Source organism: Vipera ursinii (genome assembly GCF_947247035.1).
Source record: "Vipera ursinii genome assembly, chromosome: 2".
NCBI classification, from domain to species: domain Eukaryota; kingdom Metazoa; phylum Chordata; class Lepidosauria; order Squamata; family Viperidae; genus Vipera; species Vipera ursinii.
The window spans coordinates 93,945,174-93,969,252 of NC_139513.1; the positions used below are offsets into that span (position 1 = coordinate 93,945,174).

At 38.4% G+C, this 24,079-nt stretch overlaps 1 protein-coding gene across 3 annotated transcripts in view; it reads right to left on the reverse strand.

Annotated features, from left to right (window-relative positions):
- PPP2R2B (protein phosphatase 2 regulatory subunit Bbeta) overlaps positions 1-24,079 on the reverse strand; it is a gene marked incomplete at its 3' end in the record, with an annotated part of 279,756 nt that overhangs the window by 163,322 nt on the left and 92,355 nt on the right. The window lies entirely within an intron of this gene.

Consider the following 24,079-nt stretch of genomic DNA (forward strand, 5'->3'; position numbering starts at 1 on the left):
GTTACTTAGAGGGACGCGGTGGCTCAGTGGGTTAGGACGCTGAAATGTTGATCAGAAGGTCGGCAGTTTGGCGGGTTGAATCCCAAGTGCCGCGTAACAGAGTGAGCGCCTGTTACTTGTCCCAGCTTCTGCCCACCTAGCAGTTCGAAAGCACGTAAAAATGCAAGTAGAAAAATAGGGACCACTACGGTGGTAAGGTAACAGCGTTCCGTGCGCCTTTGGCGTCTAGTCATGCCATCCACATGACCACGGAGACGTCCTCGGACAAGCGCTGGCTCTTCGGCTTTGAAACGGAGATGAGCACCGGCCCCTAGAGTCGGAAACGACTAGCACGCATGTGCAGGGGAACCTTTACCTTTACTTTACCTTTCTCTTACTTGTACATATGGAAACCATTGGAAACTAAATCCTTCTGCAGTCAATTATTCTTTTGACTTCATCTGTCACTCTCTGAATCTAAGAGGTGGCTAAACTGTGCCCTACAGCCTCATGAATTTCCCAAACTTCCTTCTGAAACCCAACAGATGCATTGGGGTGGGTCAAACAAATTGATTGAGCCTCCCTGTATTGGGAACCAGGACAAAATTACTTCACAGTAATCAGAAAATGATTTAGCCTTGACAAGGAACATCTGTTGACAATCCCCTGGCCAACTCACATTGCCACTACACCAAGCGAAAACCAAGCCTAACATGTGACCCAGGTGTGTATCAGGCTCTTAATGATCTGGCTCAGGTTCATGGTGGACATTGCAGCTCTTACTCCATCTCTCAAATCTTCCAGCTATCAAATATTTAAATATATGCAAACTAAATGAAAGTTGATCCATGAATCGCCATTAATTGCCATATCAGTCTAGAACATCATGCAGAAGTCTAAAATGTAAAGATTTCAGAGACAATTTTTTATCAATTAGCATTTAATGCCCCTCACCCCAATTCAAGCTAGAAGTCTTGCAACTGCAAGCAAAAATGATTGCAGGACTGAGATCCGAGAGACGGTAATAATTTCTTGATCTTTTTTTTCTGGGAAATAACTTAAGAATGCTGCATCACCACAGGAAGAAGCTTAAAACAGAAAATGCTGATGAGTAATACTGAGATAGGAACCAATTCCATACATCCTCTACTGCCTTTGTTATAAGGTATGTACATTTCTCCTTTAGAAATGCTAAACCAATTTCCTGCACTTTCAATCTTAAATTTTGACATTTTTGTTTTACCACGTTTTGTCAGGTTTGCCCCTCTAGCAGGAGCATTCTAACGAGGGGTTTGTCAGAAAAAAATCCAGATGGTGGCCATGTCCACCAGGATTTTTCATCTACGGCAGTATTGTCCTATTAATTTGCAAAAATGACAGACGTGCATGACTGCAGGTAGTCCTCAATGTACAACCATTTTTTAAGTGACCAAAGGTACAACATCATTGAATAAGTGACTTATGACCATTTTTTCCACAGCATCCCCGTGGTCATGTGATCAAAATTAGGACACTTGGCAACTGTCATGTAATTATGATAGCTGCAGTGTCCTGGGGTCATGTGAACACTTTTTTGCAACCCTTCTGATAAGCAAAGACAATGGGGAAGCCAGATTCACTTCACAACTGTATTACTAACTTAACAAATGCAGTGATTCACTTAACAACTGTGACAAGAAAGGTCATAAAATGAGGCAAAACTACTTTACGCACAGCAATGGAAGGACGTTTAGATTCCCACCAGGGATGAACGGCTACAAAAGTTGATGGAGTTATAGGTGAGATGGCTAAATTTACTGTTTTGATTAAAGAAAATAATGTAAGTACTTTTGTTTCTACTTGGAAACCACTTTTGGACTTAGTGATTGAGGTGGGAAAAATGATACTTTGATTTTGAGTTTTACTGATTAGACTGATTTGTTGTTACAGAAATGGCTAGTTTATACTACTATAGAAATGTAAAAAGTTGTGGTTCAATGCTAATGCCTTATATTACTGCAACAGAGGGAGTCGGAAGTCAATGCCTTTATTTTTATTTTTCCCCTCTTTTCCACACTTCTCTTTTTCCCTTCCTCTTACCTTTGCTCCCTATTTGCTTTTATACTTTTGTATTTTATATTATAAGCTAATAAAATAAAAAATAAATAAAATGGGGCAAAACTCAGAATAATTGTCTTGCTTAGCAATGGAACTTTTGGTCTCAATTGTGGTGTATTCTTGTATATTCTTCTCTCATAAGTTAAGAGTTTCTTCACTTTTACTGTATAGTTTATATGCTTCCAGCCACAAGCAGACAGAGATGTTTCTCATATGAAAATGTTCATCTTTTCCTCTTTATCCACAAAAAATATCAAGATTTTACAGTTGATGGAAGGCACACTCTCAAGGTGGCAAACGTCTTTGTGCTGTATCACACACACACACACACACACAATGTGTATTACTGATGATAACTAATGGTACTTCCTATGCTGCTATATGTTGAGAGAAAAATTACTGTACTGCCCATACTTTATGTGACTTATATTATTACACAATCTTGGTATTTAAGCATCCTGAATTTGTTTCTTCCCTGTGCAAGGAAATTGTTTTAAATTTTCTGAGAGTTGGGAACCAGTTTGGCCTAGTGATTAAGGCACCTGTCAACGCTGCTAACCTTGGATGTTCCCGCTTCGACAACGGATGAAAAAGCAACTATTTTCTCTTCTCCTTTTCTATGTTTTTTCTTGCTTTTAGGAATCAGGTGCAGCAGGGAGGGTGGATGGAATGAAAGCTCAGCTAGTCATAAGGATAACACTGCTGTGGGAACCCAAGGACAAGCTGATAACGTTTTGGAGGGCTGAGGAGCTGGGGAGGAAGCCTGCCCTTTTCTCTAATTGGGGAATGTGATTTATGACAGGTCATTGAGGGTGGGAATTGTACTTTGTTACTTTGTATCTGTGGGAAGGGAATTTAGTTTTTGGGTTCAACTATGTAGTGCTGATACTTGTTTCCCGAATAAAATGTTCTTTAAGGAAGAATTTTGCCTTGAAGTTCTTTTGATGGGTTTCATCTACCGGAACCATGACAGCACCAGGCTAGAAAGTGGGAAACTGAATTCTAGTCCTGCATCAGCCATGAAAGCCAAGGTGGGACTTTGGGCCAATCACACTCTCTTAGCCCAACTCACCTCACAGGGCTGCTGTTGTGGGAAAAATAGGAAAAGATATGTTGGATATGTTTGCTGCCTTGTTATTTATAAAAATAATAAAGGTGGGAAACAAACAAACAAACTGATCTTATTCTAAGAGCTGTTCAAAACCCATGAATTTCCCAGATGATCCAAAGGAAGTCACTTTTCTTTTCTTTGTTCTTGGGTACCTCATGTCATAATGATTGCTTTCATCAGGTTTGACAGTAAAACTCTTGAAATACACCATAAAATACTAAAAACATTGTTTTTCTGCTCTTTACATGTGTTTTTTTTATTCTATGTTGTCCTTGAATACAAATATAGCATTACTATTTATTTATCCATTAAATTCATTTAGTCCTACAATTCACATCCAGTGACTCCACTGTGCTACCTTATGGATTCCGTAACCTCAGACACCACTGAAATATGGGCTCAGCAAAGCATAAAAGGAATCAATGTCTGGACAGAAGGAGACTGTAACTACTCTCCAAGAACATCTCCCAATACATACATATATACATTTGAAAAATGCCTTGTGCGCAGATTCTTATTTTCCTATTGGCAATTTCACAAGATGCTTCTCTCTATAAACTAAGCGTGATCACACTTCCTCTCTGACCACATGGCTTTCCCTACTTTTTCTTTCGCCATGACACTCATCAACACCCTTCTGCTTTTCTCACTGCCAATTAGTCAACCCCGAGAGCTTGAGTTAACAAGTTCTTTGGATTACTATGCTTTCCACATTTAATAATCTCACTTCCGTGCTCAAAAATATCATCCCCTATTGCAATATACTGATCTATTTTTGGCTCTTCATCCATGACAGCCTTTAAAATAGGCAATAAAGATTAATGCAGTTATTCTTCTGCTATAATGTTCAGGCGTAAAATGAAATCCTAATTGACAGTCTCCTAACAGCATACTGTATACTCCACCACACACAAAATTAAAACCTCTGTGAGGATGTACATGACAAACAATTCGAAACATTATTCTAATTCCACAAATCTACATCATATTTCAGACTCATTTACACTTGTCACATCATTTAATGTTTTTAATGTGCATCAACTGAAAAATTCTGGATACTGTGCAGCAACCCCATTTATTTTTAGTGAAATATAGACTGCACTGAATTAAAACATGAATATGAATAGTGCAATCAGCACCTCAAATTTTCTATTTATGTTATATTTGGCTCATCTCTTTTCACTATGTTGAGACTTCTACATCTACAAGAACATTCTCAAGGGAGCAACTTGGCAGCTAAAAATGGGCAGCTGTCACTTTCTGACTGCAACGTGCTAGAAAGAGTAGCTATCTGGGTTAACAACTCCTTTTCCCCAACCTTATAAACTACATAGTCATCAGTACTGCTAAGCTAAAGAGGTCACAGCTTTCATCTGCCAGCACAATTAGACCTTTTAAAAGAGTGGCGATATTATGCCATAGCAACCGTGTTTTTTTTAAGAAGTCTGAAATAATCCAATCTGCTTCTTCAACAGATATTGGAGCCATGAGACTTTTCTATCTAACAAAAAAAGGGAGAATAAATGTGACTATTAAAAGTTTCCAAAAGTTTCCACCAAATATGAAGGAAACCTACCACACTATTTCAATATCAAATAAGACTGCTGATTAACTGACAATATGTCCAACATGCTTTTTAATTTTGTCATTTAGTATTTTAGGTTATTGCTACTCTTTTCTTATGGAAGTGGATGCACTCATAGGGAAAAAATCTTAATATATTCTGGAGATTATTCTTTAAATGGGCTCATATAAACAATTTTACTTTTTATTGTACTTTTGTTATATATGTATGTATCCCATTTTTTCCCCTTCGGGAGTTCAAGTTGGCTAATATGGGGAACGTTCCATTTTATCCCCAAAGCAGCAATTACATGCTGTGTTTGGATTTCATCTTAATTCTCACTAGTCCTAATCCAATACCTTAATTATGACACTGACTACCCTCCTTATAATAGAAAGACTAATAAATAGTAGCGAAAAGGCCAAATAACACTATTATTAGTGAGTAATTTCTAGATGAGCAGAAATTAACATTGTGTTCTATTAATATTATATGTTTATGTTATATTCTAACCATGCATCATCTTTTATGCAAAATGAAGAGTTAAAGCAAAAGGTGTATAACTAGGATTCAGATTTTATAACATTTTAGGGCAGACATGTCAAACACAAGGCCCGGGGGCCAGATCTGGCCCGTGAAGTGGTTTCATGTGGCCCGCGAAGCCATCCTGGAAACAGTGAGGGAACGGCCCCCACTGCCTTGGCCCTGGCCCAGAGACCCTCCTTCCGCCAGAGACCCTCAGATCTGTCCCACTCCTGCCCAGGCCCCCATAGGCACCCTTGATGCGAACGATGTAGGGCATACGCACTCTAGCCACGCCCACCCATTAGGCCACGCCCACCCAGGCCACACCCACCCGGCCCCCTGAGGGCAACCGCAATGCTGATGCGGCCCTCAATGAAATTGAGTTTGACACCCCTGTTTTAGGGCAATAAAAACACGGTATTAATAAAATGTGTGGTCTAACAATAATTATTTTTTCATGTCAGCAGATTTTGTAAATATATTTTCAATAATTTCAGATAAAAGCAAAAAAGTCTGACCATTTCTCATACAGTATCATGCATACTGTGTGATTACTATACTTGCTTTTGGGTCAAGATAATTCCAGTTTAGGACTGAACCCCTCCTAACATTGTAAAGATTCCAGAATTCTTCACCCAAATCAAAGAAATTTTACAGTGTGAACAGAAGGAAATTCAGAGTCTAAATAGTATGTAATTTGGGGATCCTCTTAGACACTCAACTCCTCAACTAGTATGTAGCAGCTGTGACAAAAGGGCCTCTGTAGAAAGCCACCTTGTCCATCAAGCTGTGTTCCTGGATTAGAACTCGCACCTTGATCACTTGTTTCTATTACTATAATGCACTCTACATGGGGCTGTCCTGGAAGACCAGTTAAAAATTATACAAAATCCAGAATGAAACAGAGCAAATAATTATAGGCCTACCTCAGTATGACCGACTAACATATTACTGTGTAATCTGCACCCACTATCACTCAGTTTCTGAGACCAATTCAAGATGGTGGTTATCACCAACAAAACTCTTCCTGAGGCATGATGGCCAGGATATTAGAGACCACATGTCTCCAATTATTTCTGCTTGCCCTGCATCCCATCTTTTAAGCAATACCATTTGAGAAGCCGAGGAAGCACCTCTTCTCTGCCACTGCACCTTCCTCATGGAACATCACTTCTCCTAATATCCCAGTGGCTCGAACCCTGCTATCTTAGAAGGCGGCCCTGTTATATAAACAGATTATTGCAAGAGTGAAAGTAGTTCTTCCCTTCTCTATTTTTACTGTCCAGAAAACTAGGGAGGGCCTTTTCTGAATTGCTTCCCATGCTTTTCTCCCAACTGTGGACAGGTTTTCAACCTGTCTTCCAAGGTCATTCCCACATACCATTACATATGATGAGTGGGTGGACATACACATTGAATTAATAAACAACAAAACCTCCCTTTCTTCATAGAATTCGCATTAATGAAGTTGAGAATCATCTTCAGTTACATGGAGGAACGTAATGCCACCATTAACAGGATCGCTGAAAGTGGGAACAATCTAGAGATCTGCAAAATGTGGATGAAGGAAAATGTCCTCCTTACTCTGAGGTTGAAAGAAAAAGAAGAGACAGAATGTTTTCAAACTTGGGACTTATTTTATCAATGGCTGGAGAAATGAACATGGGATTAGGAATTTAATTTGTATTAGTGAGTGATAAACTCAGACAACACGTTTGTTGAATAAATACTTTTGAATTGCATTAAAAAAGTCAATACTTTTTTTTTAAAAAAAAATGTCCTCCTGCAACTAACAAGCAAACCTGAAATACAGGACCATCTTTTTGGCATCAATTATTAATTTACCTATTGCAGAAGAGAGGAGTAGCGGCACAGTTTATTTCAGTGGCTCCTATCCCAGGATTATTATTTTAAAAATACCAGGTGGTGGTTATTGATTTTCATTCCTGATATAGATCTCTCCATTCATTAAATTCCAAGGACACTGCTCTCCCTGAAGGTTTTTCTTCGGATAGTCTCCTATATTGTGTTTTACCCTACTAAGAAATTGCAGTGATTAGACTACAGTATTGCTGAGCTGTCCAGGGTGCTGAAGTGAAACCTCCCTAAAGGGTTCAACTTAATCAATTAATTCAATCTAAAATTTAACAATCTTTCCGATAAAATGAATTTAAGAGTAAGAGCTGTTATTTTAGTATTTGTTAAGCTCATGTAGCTAGAGAACACAAAACATGAGAACTGCGTGGATTTAAATGTATATTTATTTAATGAAAACATAACACTGGAAGGCGGAAACAGTCTTAAAAACTGAAAAAGCAGGTTCTCAGGCAGATTTAGAGCATGCCAATTAAATGAAAGCCTCTGAAATGTTTCCTTCCTATGGTTCTCACCTCTAGGCTGTGTTGCCTCTTCTTATATCCACCCAACTATTTCTCTGCCTGGTGCCCATTAATTTCTCAGGGTTTGAACATGAAACATAAGCAATAATACCTTGGTGTATTATTATATCACAGAATATTATTATACTCCACCAAAGACCACCTTGGAATTATAAACATCTCGGTTCAAGACTCACTAAAGGACATATCTCTGTGATCAGAAATCATGCTTGTATGAAAGGGTGTGCTTTTAAAAGTTCTACCTTGTGAAAAGACCAGTATACGTTGTTGTTCTGCATTGTGTTTTTTTTTACATTTTATTATTTTGTACTTATTGGTTTTTAATGTTTTTGAATCTAATAACAATTTAAAAATGAAATCAGATATATGGAATTTCACATTATGTGGTAATACTCATGTGGTCCCACAATATATGATGTTTTCTCATTTCTAATTGTGTGACACATTTCGATTCTCATAGACTGACTTTATTGTTTCAACATATGTTCTCTGTGTATCAAAAAACATTAATTGTAATTTGTTTTTAATTTGTAGGAGGCCCACATTAGCATGTTAACAGAAACAACTATGTTTTCACTTTCACCTTGCTACGCATCCTCCTGCAACATATGTGGGAAGAAGTGCTAAATCTCTGCACATGGTATTTCAAAAGTAGAAGAAAAGAATTTTCATACTGAATCCATTTCTAACACAAAGCCCCAAGGGCAGTAATTGACCACTTTCAGGCTTTCAGAAGAATTAATAATCACAATATATAGTAGACTTTCAAAAACTGAATTTCACAATATATAGTAGATTCAGTTCCATCCATTATTTTAGGATATGTTTTAACAATTTATCCATCATGCCATTCTTTGACAGAGTAATCTGGCAAAGGCGACTCTTATGAAAGAAATACTGACAATCTAACTTTGACAACACCGACAGTATTAATTCTCATTTTATTTCTTTTGAATAATTTTAATTTTGTTCTTGGAATGACAGTCTCTTTTCCCCTCCCTTCTGTGGGCAGACGTTTTTCTATTCCCAACTCCATGGTACAAACAAGTAGATTCTTATAATTTATGTTCATTTATTTACACGATCTATGTGCTATTCTAGTCAACAAGTGACTCTAAGTCACATACATCATTAAGTAATCAGTAATCAGGATATATATAGATGTGTGTGTGTGTGTGTGTGTGTGTGTGTGTACATATATAATCATATCATAACTCCAGTACTATAATAATAAAGTCAACATTAAAAAAAGACGAGAAAACTTACAACATGATGAACATTCCCCTACAGCATATAAATAATGACTTAGTATAGGTTACATAGTATTTATAGAGCAACCATTATTTCCAACAGATCTTTATTTTTTTTTCCAAATAAAAGCAATTTAACTAAATATGTAAGTGGAGATAGAAGACCTAAATGAATATGGGAAATATGTGCTGCTCTTCCTTTGTCAGTAATAGAGGAATGGAGAAAGCCAGACATTTTTATTGATCCCTACATGGAATCCTGCTTGTGCAAGTGGTGCACCTGCACAGGGAAAGATGATCCTACTAATTAGAAATAAAGAAATAAAATGGGTATCTATGGCTTTGGGCTTCAAAGGCTCAGACGACCATCTGCGAGAGCAGATTGTTGCAGGATTTAGCTATTAATAGCTGCTGATATATACTTCTTATTTCCAAATGAAGGCCACAAGAGTGGAAAAGAGAAACAGATGGATAGAAATAACGTACTGAGTGACTTGCTGTCAATCCCCATTCCATCATAAAACAGGAAACTAAAAATACCTTATATTAATCAAGCAGCACCAATCCGGAACAAATAATTCCTTCCAACTCCCAAACAGCTGCTTATACAGAAGGAGCTGAAGATCTATTTGCACCTTCAATTCTCAAGCAGGTACCAAGGGGGCCATCAGTACCTCCTGCTACCATTTTGGTGGAATCTTTGAATGCCAATTACTTTTATTTTATAGGAAGACATTCCAATTCTTGTGGCCTAAAGTACTATTAATTTTTCCATAATCTAATATAAACATGTCGGGCTCTAAAGAAGAAAATGAGAGTATTTCATTTTCAGACTTGCAAGACTGATGGCAGAAATACAAGTGGGGGTAGAAACACATCCAGAGAAAACTAATTCTATTTCTTTGTAAAGCTACATTAACAAGTCTGAAAATATTTTTTATTTATTTATTTATTTTAATCCCATTTATATCCCGCCCTTCTCCGAAGACTCAGGGCGGCTTACAAGCTTAGCAGTAGCCTTCATTCTATGTATAAGCCTGCTTATTAGGGCTTTCACACACACACCCCCCAAGCGGCATTATTACAAAGTCAGCTTAATTGCCCCCAACAATCTGGGTCCTCATTTTACCTACCTCGGAAGGATGGAAGGCTGAGTCAACCTTGAGCCTGGTGGGACTCGAACCTGCACTAATTGCAGGTAGCTGGTGTTACTTAAGGAGGCATTAGCCCACTGCTCCACCAAGGCTCTTTTTAATAAAACTCTCTAGTCCCCTTTACAGCCTGAAAAACTAGGGAAGGTCCCTTCTCTTCCTTTGCCCACTATGCAGCTGCAGATTATGCTATCTCTTATCTGACTATTCCCTAGGCAGCATTTCTTTGCCCCAAAGTCTATGATTACAGGTGCTAAGATGCAGCCAGATATGCACATGGGTCCAGTCAAAAAAGGTGATCAACCCTCAGTGATAGACTGTGTGTGTGTCTGTGTGTCTGTCTATATTCCTGAGATTCTGATCAGAAAACTGCTTTTGGGGGGTTTCCAGGTAAAGTAACTGTAGAAATATAGGAAAACATTTACCAACAACTGAATAAATTCTGGCAGAATAGAAACAGACAGATAGTTAACCTCACCTCAATTACATGGTGATTATATTTGAGAAGAAAAATGTAACCCTACATAATAATCCTCACCTCGCTCCAATCATATACAGTGCATGACAACCAGGCTTAAAGACTTCTAAAAATACAACTTCCATATGGATGTGTGTGAGAGAGATAGAAAATATAGTACCTTTGTGTGTATCCATGTGAGGGAAAGGGAGTATGAATATACGTGGATAAAAATAGGCAGATGCTATGGAAGACAGATCAGGAATGGCTACACACTCTCGCTTTGGCTTCCGCTTATTTGGGGGGCACAAAATATAAATTAAGCCTTCGGCAAAAATGCTTCCTTACCACCCTACTTTAAATCAGATTTTGAAGAATGACTCTCAGGGAAATGTCGTATCAGCATTAATTCTTTCTCTGAATACTCAGCCTCTCATTCTGAGGCTGAGCTATTGAAAAAAAAATAACACAAGCAGCTTCTTCCATTTCCTTCTTCCCCAGAATAGAAAGGAAATAAAAACAAAATATCAGGTGCAGTCTTTTCAGTTACTAGTAGAATTCTAAGGATTCAGGTATACACCAGTAGCAAACAGATGGCTGCTCATTGTAGAAGCATTTTAGACTGAGAAAGATTGCAAGATCAAAACTTTTTCTTTTGGTCAATTCAGGAGTGGGAAACCTGATGTTCACATAAAACAGTGTTATTGTTATTGCTCAGGTTCCCAGCCCCTCCTGAATTTACTTTAGGAGGAATTTGTGCATTAAATAGGGAAGTTGCTGTGCAGCAAACCAAAGGCATGCTTCTTATTTCCAAAAACAACTATCAACTCAACATAAAATTCTAAGCCAATGTTAGAAAACACAATGATGAGTACTGAAAGAATACCATATAAAACTGAGCTTCAGTAGTTGTACAGAATGAAGAGGAAATAATGCCATTGTGTTGGGAAAAGCCAGAGAGCCAAAAAAGCAACTTTTTGGGCCCCGGTGATGCCTACAGTAATTAGCTGCTTCCAGTTTGCTACCACCATGCAAAAAGAGTTCCTGGAATAGAAAGAATACTAATAATGTACCTTAACCATATTTGCACCAAAGGCAATGATTCCCAAGATATTGATCTTTCCAGCAGAATTCCTGAAGTAAACATACAGGATCTAGTTATGTTCAAGCACTCATGTGTAAGCCAAGCAGTTGGAACATTTGATATTACAGTATGTATGCTTATCCACCAAACTCAGTTGGCCTTACTCTTAGATTTAAGTCTATTTCTTTTTAGTTTGTTGGCATAGTCAGAAAAACAATCCATGCTGCAAAACAATGTATTTCAGTATCTCTTGTTGATCAAAGAGATAGCTAAGTAAGTATGACTGCTTCCTTGATTCTAAGGTGACGGTCATAATTAAAAAGAACTACTTTGGGGGAATTTTAGCTGCTGCCAAAACAGAATCTCTTGATGTGTGCATTATTTACATTTTCCAGCTGAGAAGATTCCTTCCAAACTGCTCTTCAGGACTAAAGATAATCATAAGCAGACATCTGGCATACCATTTCTTTGCTAGCCAAAAATTTCCAGTAGGGACCAGGTCATAAAAAGGCAATGCTCTGTAATTAAGGTTCTGCCAGTCAACTCCATACTCCAGTTTAACTGGTTTACAGATGAGTCCAATCAACCTTGCACTAGATCAAAAGTCCAATACGGATGCAAGGTTTACAATGTAAAATTTGTTTCTACTTGGAAAACAAAAGAAAAATAATAATTTGTGCTTTATGTTAAGGGGGATTGTAGCCGAAATATAACTGTACTGGAAGATAGTTCAGTATAGCTGATTTTGACTTCCTACGAGTTGGGCCACTAATATAACAAATCAGCTCAGTATCTCATATCTTACTTACATCCTATTTGGATTACTGCCACGCTTTCTACTTTCTAAACATCAGATTTGGATTTCTCAAAGACTGCTGTCGACTGGGCTCCTCAGAGGAGCCAATAACTTCCAGACACCCATGAGTAAAACAACTGTCTCCCACGGATTGCTTCTCTTGGGCCTGCTCAAAAGAGATCTTGCACAGGTTATGAAACTATTAAGATTTTCTGACTGGTCCTCCTTTATGCTTTAATAAGCTTGCTGTTCGATTCTTTTACCTTTAGTGTAGTGTTCTTCCCCTTGAGGATTATGTATGGAAAGATAGGATTTAAATTTAATCAATGTATTTAAATGAGTAAAATAGGTAATTTTCTTGTGATATCTAAAAACATAGTTGATCTACAACAGATATGTCAAACACAAGGCCTGGGGGCTGGATCCAGCCCGCAAAGTGGTTTCATGTGGCCTGTGAAGCCATCCTGGAAACAGTGAGGGAACGGCCCCCACTGCCTTGGCCCTGGCCCAGAGACCCTCCTTCTGCCAGAGACCCTCAGATCTGTCCCACTCCTGCCCAGGCCCCCATAGGCACCCTTGATGCGAACGATGTAGAGCTGTCCACGCCCACCCAGTAGGCCATACGCACTCTAACCACGCCCACCCAGTAGGCCACACCCACCCAGGCCACGCCCACCTGGCCCCCTGAGGGCAACTGCAATGCTGATGCAGCCCTCAATGAAATTGAGTTTGACATCCCTGATCTACAACATCTTTTTTCTTTTGTGTTATGATTTTAGCAAAATTAATACTAAGGGTTCAAATGTACCTGCTCTTTACCATATAAGAAAAGGAAACATTTCTGGCTCATACTCTCTGCTATACTGTACTGACTTTCCAATTAATGTGCCCTTTAGCTTTTTATGCAACTATGCTCCAGATACATATTATCAAGGGATGAAACATAAACTACATCCTTCTATATTACAGGTAGAAAAACTCTATTCTGCAATCCTTATCAGCAACAAAGGGAAATGTAAAATCCCTTTGATGTACTTTCCATGTATTCTCCAGGGTTCTGGAAAAGAAGAAAGCAATTATTTTGCTTCTAGAGGCTGTCTGCCAGCTTCCACAGTAGAAGAGAAGGTCATGCTCTGTTGGGGCACAGCATCACACTTCCTCTTGCAGATATAGGCAATGAAACTGATGAACAATTTACAACTTAGTAATGGAGCATGTGTTCAATTACAACTGTTTCAGTCTTTATAACATCATGTATAAGGGTAGCCTCCATGTTCCTAAAATTACTAAAATAGTTCCCAACATATTTCTAGCAAATGAATCACTGATTTTTGTCAACATCTAATTTTGTCAATAATTCTTTAGAAGTGAAATTAGACGATCTGTGCATATCAAATTCCCTTTTGGTTTGTTTTACTGAAATAACCCTTGGGACATGTTATCCGCATGGAATTGAAGTAAAACAATCATATGTAGATGCACAGATGTAAACATCCTGGAATTACTATTCCAGTCTAAAAATCAGTTTAGATCCTGAAAGAAGTATCAATCCTACCCTCATGTTTTGCACCTAATCATGTGTGTGATGCAAAATGTTACTACTTTCAGTACAGTAGATTTATATTTTTCCTGAGCTGTCCAAATACATATAAATTCATGCACTTCCAATATTTGAAACTGTTATTCCAGTGACAAACTAGACATCAGGGAGATAACTGTATTTATCTCCATTAAGATTTTATTGTTATTCAGAGACTACAGGCAGAAACCGAACCAAGCGTAGGAAAGTTGCAGTAATTTGTTCAGAGAGTCAGGAGGTTTAGTTAATAGCTATATTTTATGATGCATTGAGTGCTAGCCCAAGCACTACCAAACAAAGACCAAATAGACAAGTTTGCAGTCATTAAAAGGAGAAACCACCCTATAGATATTTTTCCATTAGAACTATTAACTTTGCACTGTTTTTCAAAGGAATGCCCATGGCTTGTTATCTAAATACTGTAGTCACTTAGTTATATAAGCAAAGAGAACAAAATAATTAAAACGCCAATTATGCCAATTAATGTTCTGGAGTAGGGAACAAAACTAAAGAACAGATTCCAAAAGTGGCAGAATCTTGGCTGGCATACTGCGAGAACAGCTTGAGGGCTTGTAGAAATGATATACAGGTACCCAAAAGCTATTAGGCACTATTTGTAGAGTTGACTTCATAATGCCACTCAGCTTTAAACACCACATGGGCCACTAATGTCTCTGGCACAATATTCTCCCTGCTTGTCGCATTTCTCTCCCCCCCAATAATATATTAAGTAATTTTATAACCTTGAGCCATGGGTAAGAGTGAGTTGTCAAAATGCCAAGTAGATAAATATATACAAGCTTAGGGATAGGAGGCAGCATCTGGATTTAACAAAATTGGCCTTACTTAAATGGACAATATGAAAAGTTCATCTTCCAGGATCACAAACTTGCCATTAACCTGAGTTTATATGTGAAGTTTCCATACTAATGAGGCTGATTTTGATTTAGGTTGATATCAGCCATAGTGGTTCATAGGTAATGCTTTATTGGATGAACACAGTTACTGTGTGTGCTCAATAGTCCTCAGTTAAGAAAATAATTGCTTAGCCACTTAGAGCTTAACATGTTACGTGAATCCAATCATACTACAGTACATATATTTTTAGTCCCTGCAAATGAAAACTAAAATTTGAATGAACTTTTAGACCCATAGCTAATAATTTGCTATGCTCCCTCGAATGCTGAACTTTCTTATGCATAAGGAAATCCGGCTCAAGAACTCAGTCAAGCTACATGTTTTATTATTGTGTTACTTATTTATTTATACTTATCTTTTGGTCAAATAATGGTATTTAGGTAACAAAAAAAAGAATGCAATGAACTAGAAAACAAAGTTACAATTCAACTAAAAGTATATTTAATATATTAACACATGAAGTTTATTAGCAAAATTTAGACAACATATTAATAAGAGAGTATAACCCAAGTAATCAATATCTTATTGAAGAGCCAACGTAGTTTATGCGGTTGCATCATTTTTTTAAAAAAGTGCCTACAACTAGAATGGCAATAGAAAGAAAATTTATTGGCCTCTCTTCATAGACCCTTAATACTTGCAAAATATTTCAGAAGTTGTCTTATCTAGTGCTGGATTAAGTAGAACATGTTTGACAGGTGACCATCCAATCTGTTTAAAGGCCTCCACCAAGGAGAACTCAGTGTCTTGTGGTAGCCTTTGCCACTGGCCAACAATTCAGTCAGGAAGTTCTTACTGATGCCTAACTTGAACTTGCTTTCTTAATAATTTATGTAAATTAGCTATTTATTTAAATTAGTTCAGTTCTTGTCTATCCTAAGCTGCTGGTTACGACCTATAAAGCCCTAAATGGCATGGGTCCGGGTTACTTACGGGAGCATCTGCTGCCGGCATCAACTTCCCTTCATCCAGTGCGCTCCCACAGAGAGGGCCTCCTTAGGGTGCCGTCGGTCAAAGAGTGTCGACTGGCGGCCCCCAGGGGCAGGGCATTCTCTGTGGGCGCGTCAGACCTTTGGAACCGTTTACCGGTGGAGCTCCGGATGGCTCCCGACCTCCGCTCCTTCCGACGTGACCTAAAAACATATTTATTTGAACAAGCCGGCCTGGTCTGATGGGTTTAGGGGTATTTTAACATTTTGTATTAATTTATTTAATTGGGCTACTGTATTTAATATTTCTTTTAATTTTTATATATTGTATTTTATTGTATTGCCCTGTACACCGCCCTGAGTCCTTTGGGAGAAGGGCGGTATAAAAATTAAATTATTATTATTATTATTATTATTATTATTATTATTATTATTATTATTATTATTATTATTATTATTATTATTTTCCCCATTTCCCCTGTTGGCATAAATAAACTCAATTCTCTTCTGAGAGAAGACAAATGCAAAAAGAGGCAAAGTTCTGCCTTTTCACCATCGTGAATTATTGATCCTCTACTTTCTCTTCACAATGGAATTACACTCTTTTTGCCTTATTATTTCTAAGTTACAAAGAACCCTTTTTGTTATGGCTTTTATTGTTTTGCATGTTTCTCACAAACCTCTGTTCATTCTGAGCTGTTGGCTTCTCTGATGTAATTCCTACAATTTCTGGAGATTAGTTGGTATTCTTTGATTACTCTTTCTTCTCCTCCTTCCATATCCTAGTATATGGACTCTTTTCTGTTTAGCATTTTAGAGAGCTCTGGATCCACTTTGGACTTTTGGGATTTCTCCCCATGTTTCCTTCTAATGGGAATTGTTTACAATTCCATATTTTGTGTCACGGGATTTCCAATCTTTCTTGGATGCTTTTCTCCTTCAGCATTTGAAACCATTGGATATGATCTACCTTATTTCTACATTCATCAAACAATACTCTTCTAAATCCAGGTGTTCAAACTACGAGAACCCAGCCATTGAAAAAGCTCTTTCATGTTCTAGTCTAAAATTTCAATCTACCCTACTCAAAAGACTATTCCTTTTCCTTCAAGCACTCTGTGATACTGATTTAGAATTTGAACAGCTTCCCTGGATTTCCAAAGAACTGAGAGTCATTCATGTGCTTGGGCGTCCTCCTGGATTCACGGCTCAATTTTGAAGATCATATAGGAGCTGTGACCAGGGGGGCTTTTGCCCAGGTTTGCCTGGTGCGCCAGTTGCGACCCTATCTGGACCGAGTTGCCCTACGCACAGTCACTCATGCGCTCGTGACCTCCTGTCTAGACTACTGCAACGCTCTCTACATGGGGCTGCCCTTGAGGACCACTCAGAGGCTTCAGCTGGTGCAGAATGCGGCCGCGCAAGTTGTGATGGGGGCTTCCCGATACTCCCATGTAACACCTCTACTCCGCGAGCTGCATTGGCTTCCGGTTGCCCTCCGGGTGAGATTCAAGGTGCTGGTGATGACCTATAAAGCCCTGAATGGCTTGGGTCCGGGATATCTGAGGGAACACCTGCTGCCGGCATCAAGCTCCCTTCGTCCAGTGCGCTCCCACAGGGAGGGTCTTCTCAGGGTGCCGCTGATAAAAGACTGTCGGCGGATAACACCCAGGGGAAGGGCCTTCTCTGTGGGTGCGCCTGCCCTCTGGAACCAGCTGCCCGTGGAGCTTAGGACTGCCCCCGACCTTCGCACATTTCACCGGGACCTGAAGACCTGGCTCTTTGAGCTCTCCGGCCCAGGCTGAGAATTTTTAACTGGGGTTTTTAATTTTAGGGATGATTTAATCTTTTTTAATTTGTTTTTAACTTTTGTACTGGTTGTTTTAAATACCCTGTAAACCACCCTGAGTCCTTCGGGAAAGGGCGGTATATAAATTTAATAAAATAAATAAATAAATAAATAAATACCAGCCTCACCAATTTCATATAAAACGGGTTAATTATCATTAGCCAAGAAACCCAAGAAGACATCGTGGGGCAGCAGTGTCTTTCTCTTCTACCAAGGTAAGAAACTCGGTCTGTTTCTCTTTCATTCTTTGCAGGAAAGTGTTGCTTCTATCCACCAGTGGTCCTTTTATGGACTAGATTTCTCACCTACCCACCAAAAAAGCAGGCCCAATCTGTCAGTAGCTTCTGCTAGTCACTTTGACTGAGGAAGCTGATCTTGCTAAAAAGCAGCAACTGCTGGTCTCAGGAATTTCTCCGGAAGGTCCATCTCAAGGGAGAAAAGAAAGCTCGCCAACTGTTTTTCTTTCCTGGCAGGGGGAGTAATATATTATACTTAATGCATGTGATGAACATCCATCTTCTGGTTTTCCTTAAATAATTACAGACATGGCGTGAAATATTACAAAAGAAAGCTCCCATCAACCCACTTGGAATCTTTGAAATTAAACACTCCTAGCCATAAGAAGAATGATTGGGAGAGGAAAGAATAAACCTTACCTTCTCCTCTTCCTTCAAATTGCCATTGGCCTTGTAATCATTTATAAAATTGGAAGGCAATGCTGCACACTTTCAGGAAAATGTTGGCTTGGGCTTGAATATCTTTACTCTTGCTGACAATGGAGATTCTGTGAACTTACCTAGAATAAACGCCTTGAAACTAACAGAAATCACCCCTTCCTCAGAAAAGAACTAAGAAGGGACAAATACTGTAAGTAGGAATGAATGGAATAAAAGTGCTGTCACTGGGATGAAAATCATGCTGGCAACTCAGCTCCATCTTTTTATCTTCAGGCCCTGCTGATATATTACCAAGGCCTTCTCCACAAAAGCATGAGCTTGAAAGCCAGCTGGCAGAAGACCAATTTCCTCCCAATTCAAATTCCACACAGATATTTCGCAACTGTTTGTCAGAGGAATGTTAATATTCTCCTGCTTCTTCTTTCTTGGTTGTATCTATTGCCTTTGTTGTACAACACAGTGTGGGTTTTCTCCCTCCATTATAGAATAAGTCATAGCTATACAATGCAGGTGCTACTTCTAATAAGAAAGAAGTAATGAAATGGGAGTGTTACCACTTGAGCCATCTTGCCCCAGTAGTTTGAGCACATTGAAGAATTTGTAGACTGCTGCATTCTTTGTTTAATGAAACCTATGTAATCTTCCCACCCTATTTAGTTTTATGCAGAAGTTGACCAATTCTCTGGGATTCTGAGCTCAGAAAACCTTTAAGCTGTTGCTATAGCAACAAACTAGTACTACAGGTTGCTATCCATTGAAAGACGTTAGAGACAAATTACTTACATGTACAAAGCCCAGCAACCAAGCCAGCCAGCCAATCGAAGCCAATAAAATCAGTGTTTCTAATAAATTGGGACTTCATGCTCAAAATTAAAATGGGGGATTAGAAGGGAAGAATTACAGCAGAATTCTGTTTTTTTTAATGTGTAGCCTCCAAAGACACTTCCCCTCTAGACTAGAACAGCCATAATATGTTACACATTTCATTCTTCCCTCACCTTCTGTTTATATAATTATTGTGAAGGCATTTTTCTCAGCACTCAATGCTGTACAGTGTAAAGGCAGGTGAACAGGACTTGGGGCACACCTGTGTTAATTTCTCCTTATCCTTCTGATATGGCAATAGGAGAAGAGAGAACAAAACTTCTATACCAGAGGAATAATTCTTGATTCCAAGTGTTTCCTGTGCAAAAACCGATCACAATGGAAGGACAATCTCCAACTAATAATACAAATTCAATAGAGAACACTAAATGAATAATATCTGTATTAGAAAAGCCTGGTGAAGCTTGGACAACTCTGTTTAATGGCAATACCCAAAGTAACTTACCCTTTTCACATAGAAGGTAATAAGGAGGCTCCTAAGCCTGTTTTTGGAATATTTCTGCAGTGATCAGATACTAGAATAGTTCAGGACCCTCCAGGTATTGCTGAATATAATTCAACAGCCACAGTCTGCACACAGATGGGGAGTTCAGCACTAGTCTGAAAATCAAAACTTCTCACTCCTAAGCCGTTTGATTTGCTATCAGCATGAATTTCAAGCAGAAACAAAGTCATATTAGATCAATTTAGACCATATTAAACTGCAGCAGAATGTACAGCTGCAACCTGATGCCCATGAAATATGTTTGAGCTACATTACCATTTTAGCAAGAACTATTATTATTTGTCTCAGCTTGTTCATTTGCATAACTCATGATACTTTTAAGAGGTGAGACTGGATTCTGGAGTATAATACATAATCCATTCTGATTATAATAATCTCTGCTTACAGCTGAAATTAATAACTTTTCTGGCAAGTTCTGGCAAGCACCACAATGTTTAAATGAAGTGAAAAATTACAGACAGGTATTCGGGGGGAACTCAAAATATCAAATTTTGACCTAAATACTCACACAAAAAAGCATGAATTCTACTGATTATTGTTCTAATTTTCAGGAAAATTCTTAGTTCTAGGTCGCTTTTCTTTTTGATTAGTTTCCATCCGTTGCTTCTTGTCTTTCCCTCTTCTTTGTGGTGGTCCCTAAAATATCGGAACACTGCTATCATGTCACCCCTAGTTCTTCTTTTCACTAGACTAGACATACCCAATTCCTGCAACCGTTCTTCATATATGTTAGCCTCCAGCCCCCTTATCATCTTTGTTGCTCTTCTCTGAACTCTTTCCAGCGTCTCAACAATTTTTTTATATTGTGTGACCAAAACTGCATGCAATATTCAAAGAGTAGTCTTACAAAGACTTTATAAAGCAGTTCTAACACTTCATGTGATCTTGATTCTGTTCCTCTGTTAATGCAGCATTGCCATTTTGGGCTATAGCTAAATTGATAAATTTCTATACTTGACAGAAAAACTGTGATTCTGACACATCAAGAATATTCTGAATCATTATCAGTGTACACCAATTTCCAAGTCCATGTTTTAAAGTTTCCAACTAGTGGAAATAATGGTAGAGGGCGGTTCAGAAAATGAGATGTTGTAAAATTACAAGTCTTGGAACAGTGCAGACACTGATGAGAAAATAAGGGTCTAAGAAGAAAATGGTAGGATTAAATGTAAACAAACAAAAGCTTTGTAGCAACATTTTTAAAAAACATCCAAATTGTTCTTCAGCTGTAAATAAAAGTTTGATTAAGGAATAAGCTCCAAACAAAATCATTCCTTCACTAAAGCTATGACATATCTGAAGAATTCCTTAGCAATATATATCACGATTTTCCTTAAAAATTCAAAGGAATTTCATTAATAAATCCTTGGTTATGTGTTATTTTCATGAGCTATCATTAAGATGTTTCGACAGTTCGATTTGGACAGTCAGTAGTTTTATGTCACACTATAAACAACTGTTTAAAAACCACAATGGTTGATTTCATTCAAGCCAAAGTCAAACGTAGCCATTATCTTTCACTTAATATGGCCAACACCTGTTGCTCTTCTATCAATTATTGTCTATTTCAGCATCGTCTCAAACCTTGCCCCAAATAAACATTCTCTATGTCAATTTGCTGTCCATGTTGGAACTATTTTTAACTGACTACTAGTTTCTGTACTGGTAGTCCTCGATTTACAACAGTTCATTTAGTGATCATTCGAAGTTACAACGGCACTGGAAAAAGTTATAACTCTTTTTCAAACTTACAACCGTCACTGCATTCCCATGGTTACATGATCAACATGCAGATGCTTGGCAACTGACTCATATTTATGACTGTTGCAGTGTTCTGTGTTCATGTGATCACCTTTTGTGAACTTCTGATAAACAAAGTCAATGGGGAAACCACATTCACTTAACAGCTATGATACTAACTTAACACCTGCAGTGATTCACTTAACTATGGCAAGATAAGTCATAAAATTGGGGCAAAATTCACTTAACAAAAGTCTTGCTTTTCAACAGAAATTTTGGGGTCAGTTGTGATTGCAAGTCGTGGAGTACTACCTGTATACAACATATTCCACCTTACCTGAAGAAGCAAATTATGGAGTGGTTTGGGATTTTGTTTTTTAAAACAATGAACAGGACAATATCCATAATAAATGCAGTTCTATATTTAGATTGCCAAGTTTGAATCATCAGTTTAGTTACTTTAGCAGAAATTAGCTTCCTGTAGGAGAGTCACCTTCCATAACTTCTACTCTTTGCAGGACTCAAGAAAGCTCAGCTCTTCACACAGGACTGTGTCTATAGTATCGTCCCTCCTCAACTGACTGTTAATTTTTAAGGCACTCAGCATGCTACTTATTCTGTAGACCAGGGGTTCCCAACCTGGGGGTGCAAGATGATATTCCAGGGTGTGTGAAAACTTGGGTTTTAAAAATTATAGTGTATATGCATAATTCATTGCTGTTATTTCGATCTTTTGTAAGGGAAGCAAGAATATATCAGAAGTGTTCTAGGGGTGCAGGGTATAGAAAAGGTTGGGAGCCACTGCTGTAGACCCTTGCCAAAATGATTATTATGGATAGCTGCTTGTGAGTTAGAATAGAAGACAAAAGGTTTGTTTCAGATACGATTTCCTGGTGTTCAGTGGCAGATTAGTAACATCTTCTGAGAGGCCACAAAGCACACATACAATTGCAAAATAATACGGAGCTATGCTCATTTTATTGAGATTAATTTCCAAGCAAGTGTCTATTTTTTTTTAAAAGGTTTCTCATTAATACTAGGGTTATCCTGCCAACAGGGGAAAACTATTGACTGTCAATTAAACCAAGTCTGTTGTGGATCAAATTATACTACCTTCTACAATCATAAATCAGCATAAATCAAACTACCAGATTAGTAAAAGTGGAAAGATTTGGACTTGGAGCCAAATTGCCAGAATTAAGAATGAAATTTCCATTATTTTAGAAGCTGGTGGTCTCATGTCTTTGGAACACCCTTCTCTAGGACAGGGCTTTTCAACCTTTTCACCCATTGTAAAAAGTTGAAAAAAGTGCCCCCCAAGCCACAGCCGAACAAGACACCTGCCTGCCTGCCCGGCGGTGCTCTTCCTTCTGTCCGACGTTTTCATTGTTGTGAGCATTTCTGTTGAGGATTGGCAGTGGGGGGTGGGGTGGGGGGAGTTTGGTTTTTATTCCCCCCGTCTGTTGGGTGGTTGCAGCATGTTTTGATCACTTCACATGACCCTGGGACATTGTGACTGTCATAGATATGAATCAGTTGCCAAGCATCTGAATGTAAATCACAAGACCCTGGAGATGCTGCAACATTTCAGCTGATTGGCACTTCTTCTGGGCTTAGCAGAAGCGCCAGGATCAGTGCCGAGCTCCAGCTGGAGCCTGGCGCTGATCCTGGCGCTTCCATTGAGCCCTGACAGCCCTGCAGCTCCAGCCATCTCTCACTCAAGCTTGTGCGGTTCAGCTCATTCCCCTCCCCCGCTACCACTTTTCTAGGATGATCGCATACCACCTGCCAGGTGCCAACATACCACAGGTGGCACCCGTACCACTGGTTGAAAAGCCCTGCTCTAGGAAATGTGTACAATGTCTTTGTTAATGACTAAAGTTATCTTTTTCTAAAAAAAACCCCAAAACACTTGTTTCTAGTGCTTAATTGTTGACTCTCGTTAACTGCCTTGGAGAAATTTTCATATATTATTCAAATATGTAATAAAAACAGTTAATAAACCAGTATCTTCAGATAATCCAGCATCTTCAGATATTGCTGATGTACTGTATCATTTTAGCATGAATTAGTCTTCAAACCTGGCCCTTTTATGACTTGTGGACTTCAACTCCCAGAATTCCTTAGCCAGGCACACTTAATTAGGGTCCTTTCCTCTGTTTCTCATTCAGAACTTCCTATTAATGCAGCTTTTTATCCTTTACCTTTGTGGTCTTTAGCTGTTAAGTTTTGTTATTTTGTCTCATACTGTATGCTTTACCAGAAAGGAAAGTCCTATGATGATGCTCTTCTGTACACTTTCCTAATATTTTCTTTGCATTCTCCAGCTTTTGTGATGCACTAAGTAAAACTGATGCTCTATTGGTTCTATAACTACATTTTGTTGAGTTGGCACCTATAGAAATTGAATAAATAAATAAATATCGTCCAGATCTCTCTCTTAATTGAAATTTGTGGTAAAAATGCTTCTTTGATGTTGGCACCTATACATTAAGTCAAGAAAATCAGGAATATTTACTGATATATTATACTGAGTTCTGATAGATATTAAGCTAAAACCACCTATGTCCAAATTGGGTATCAT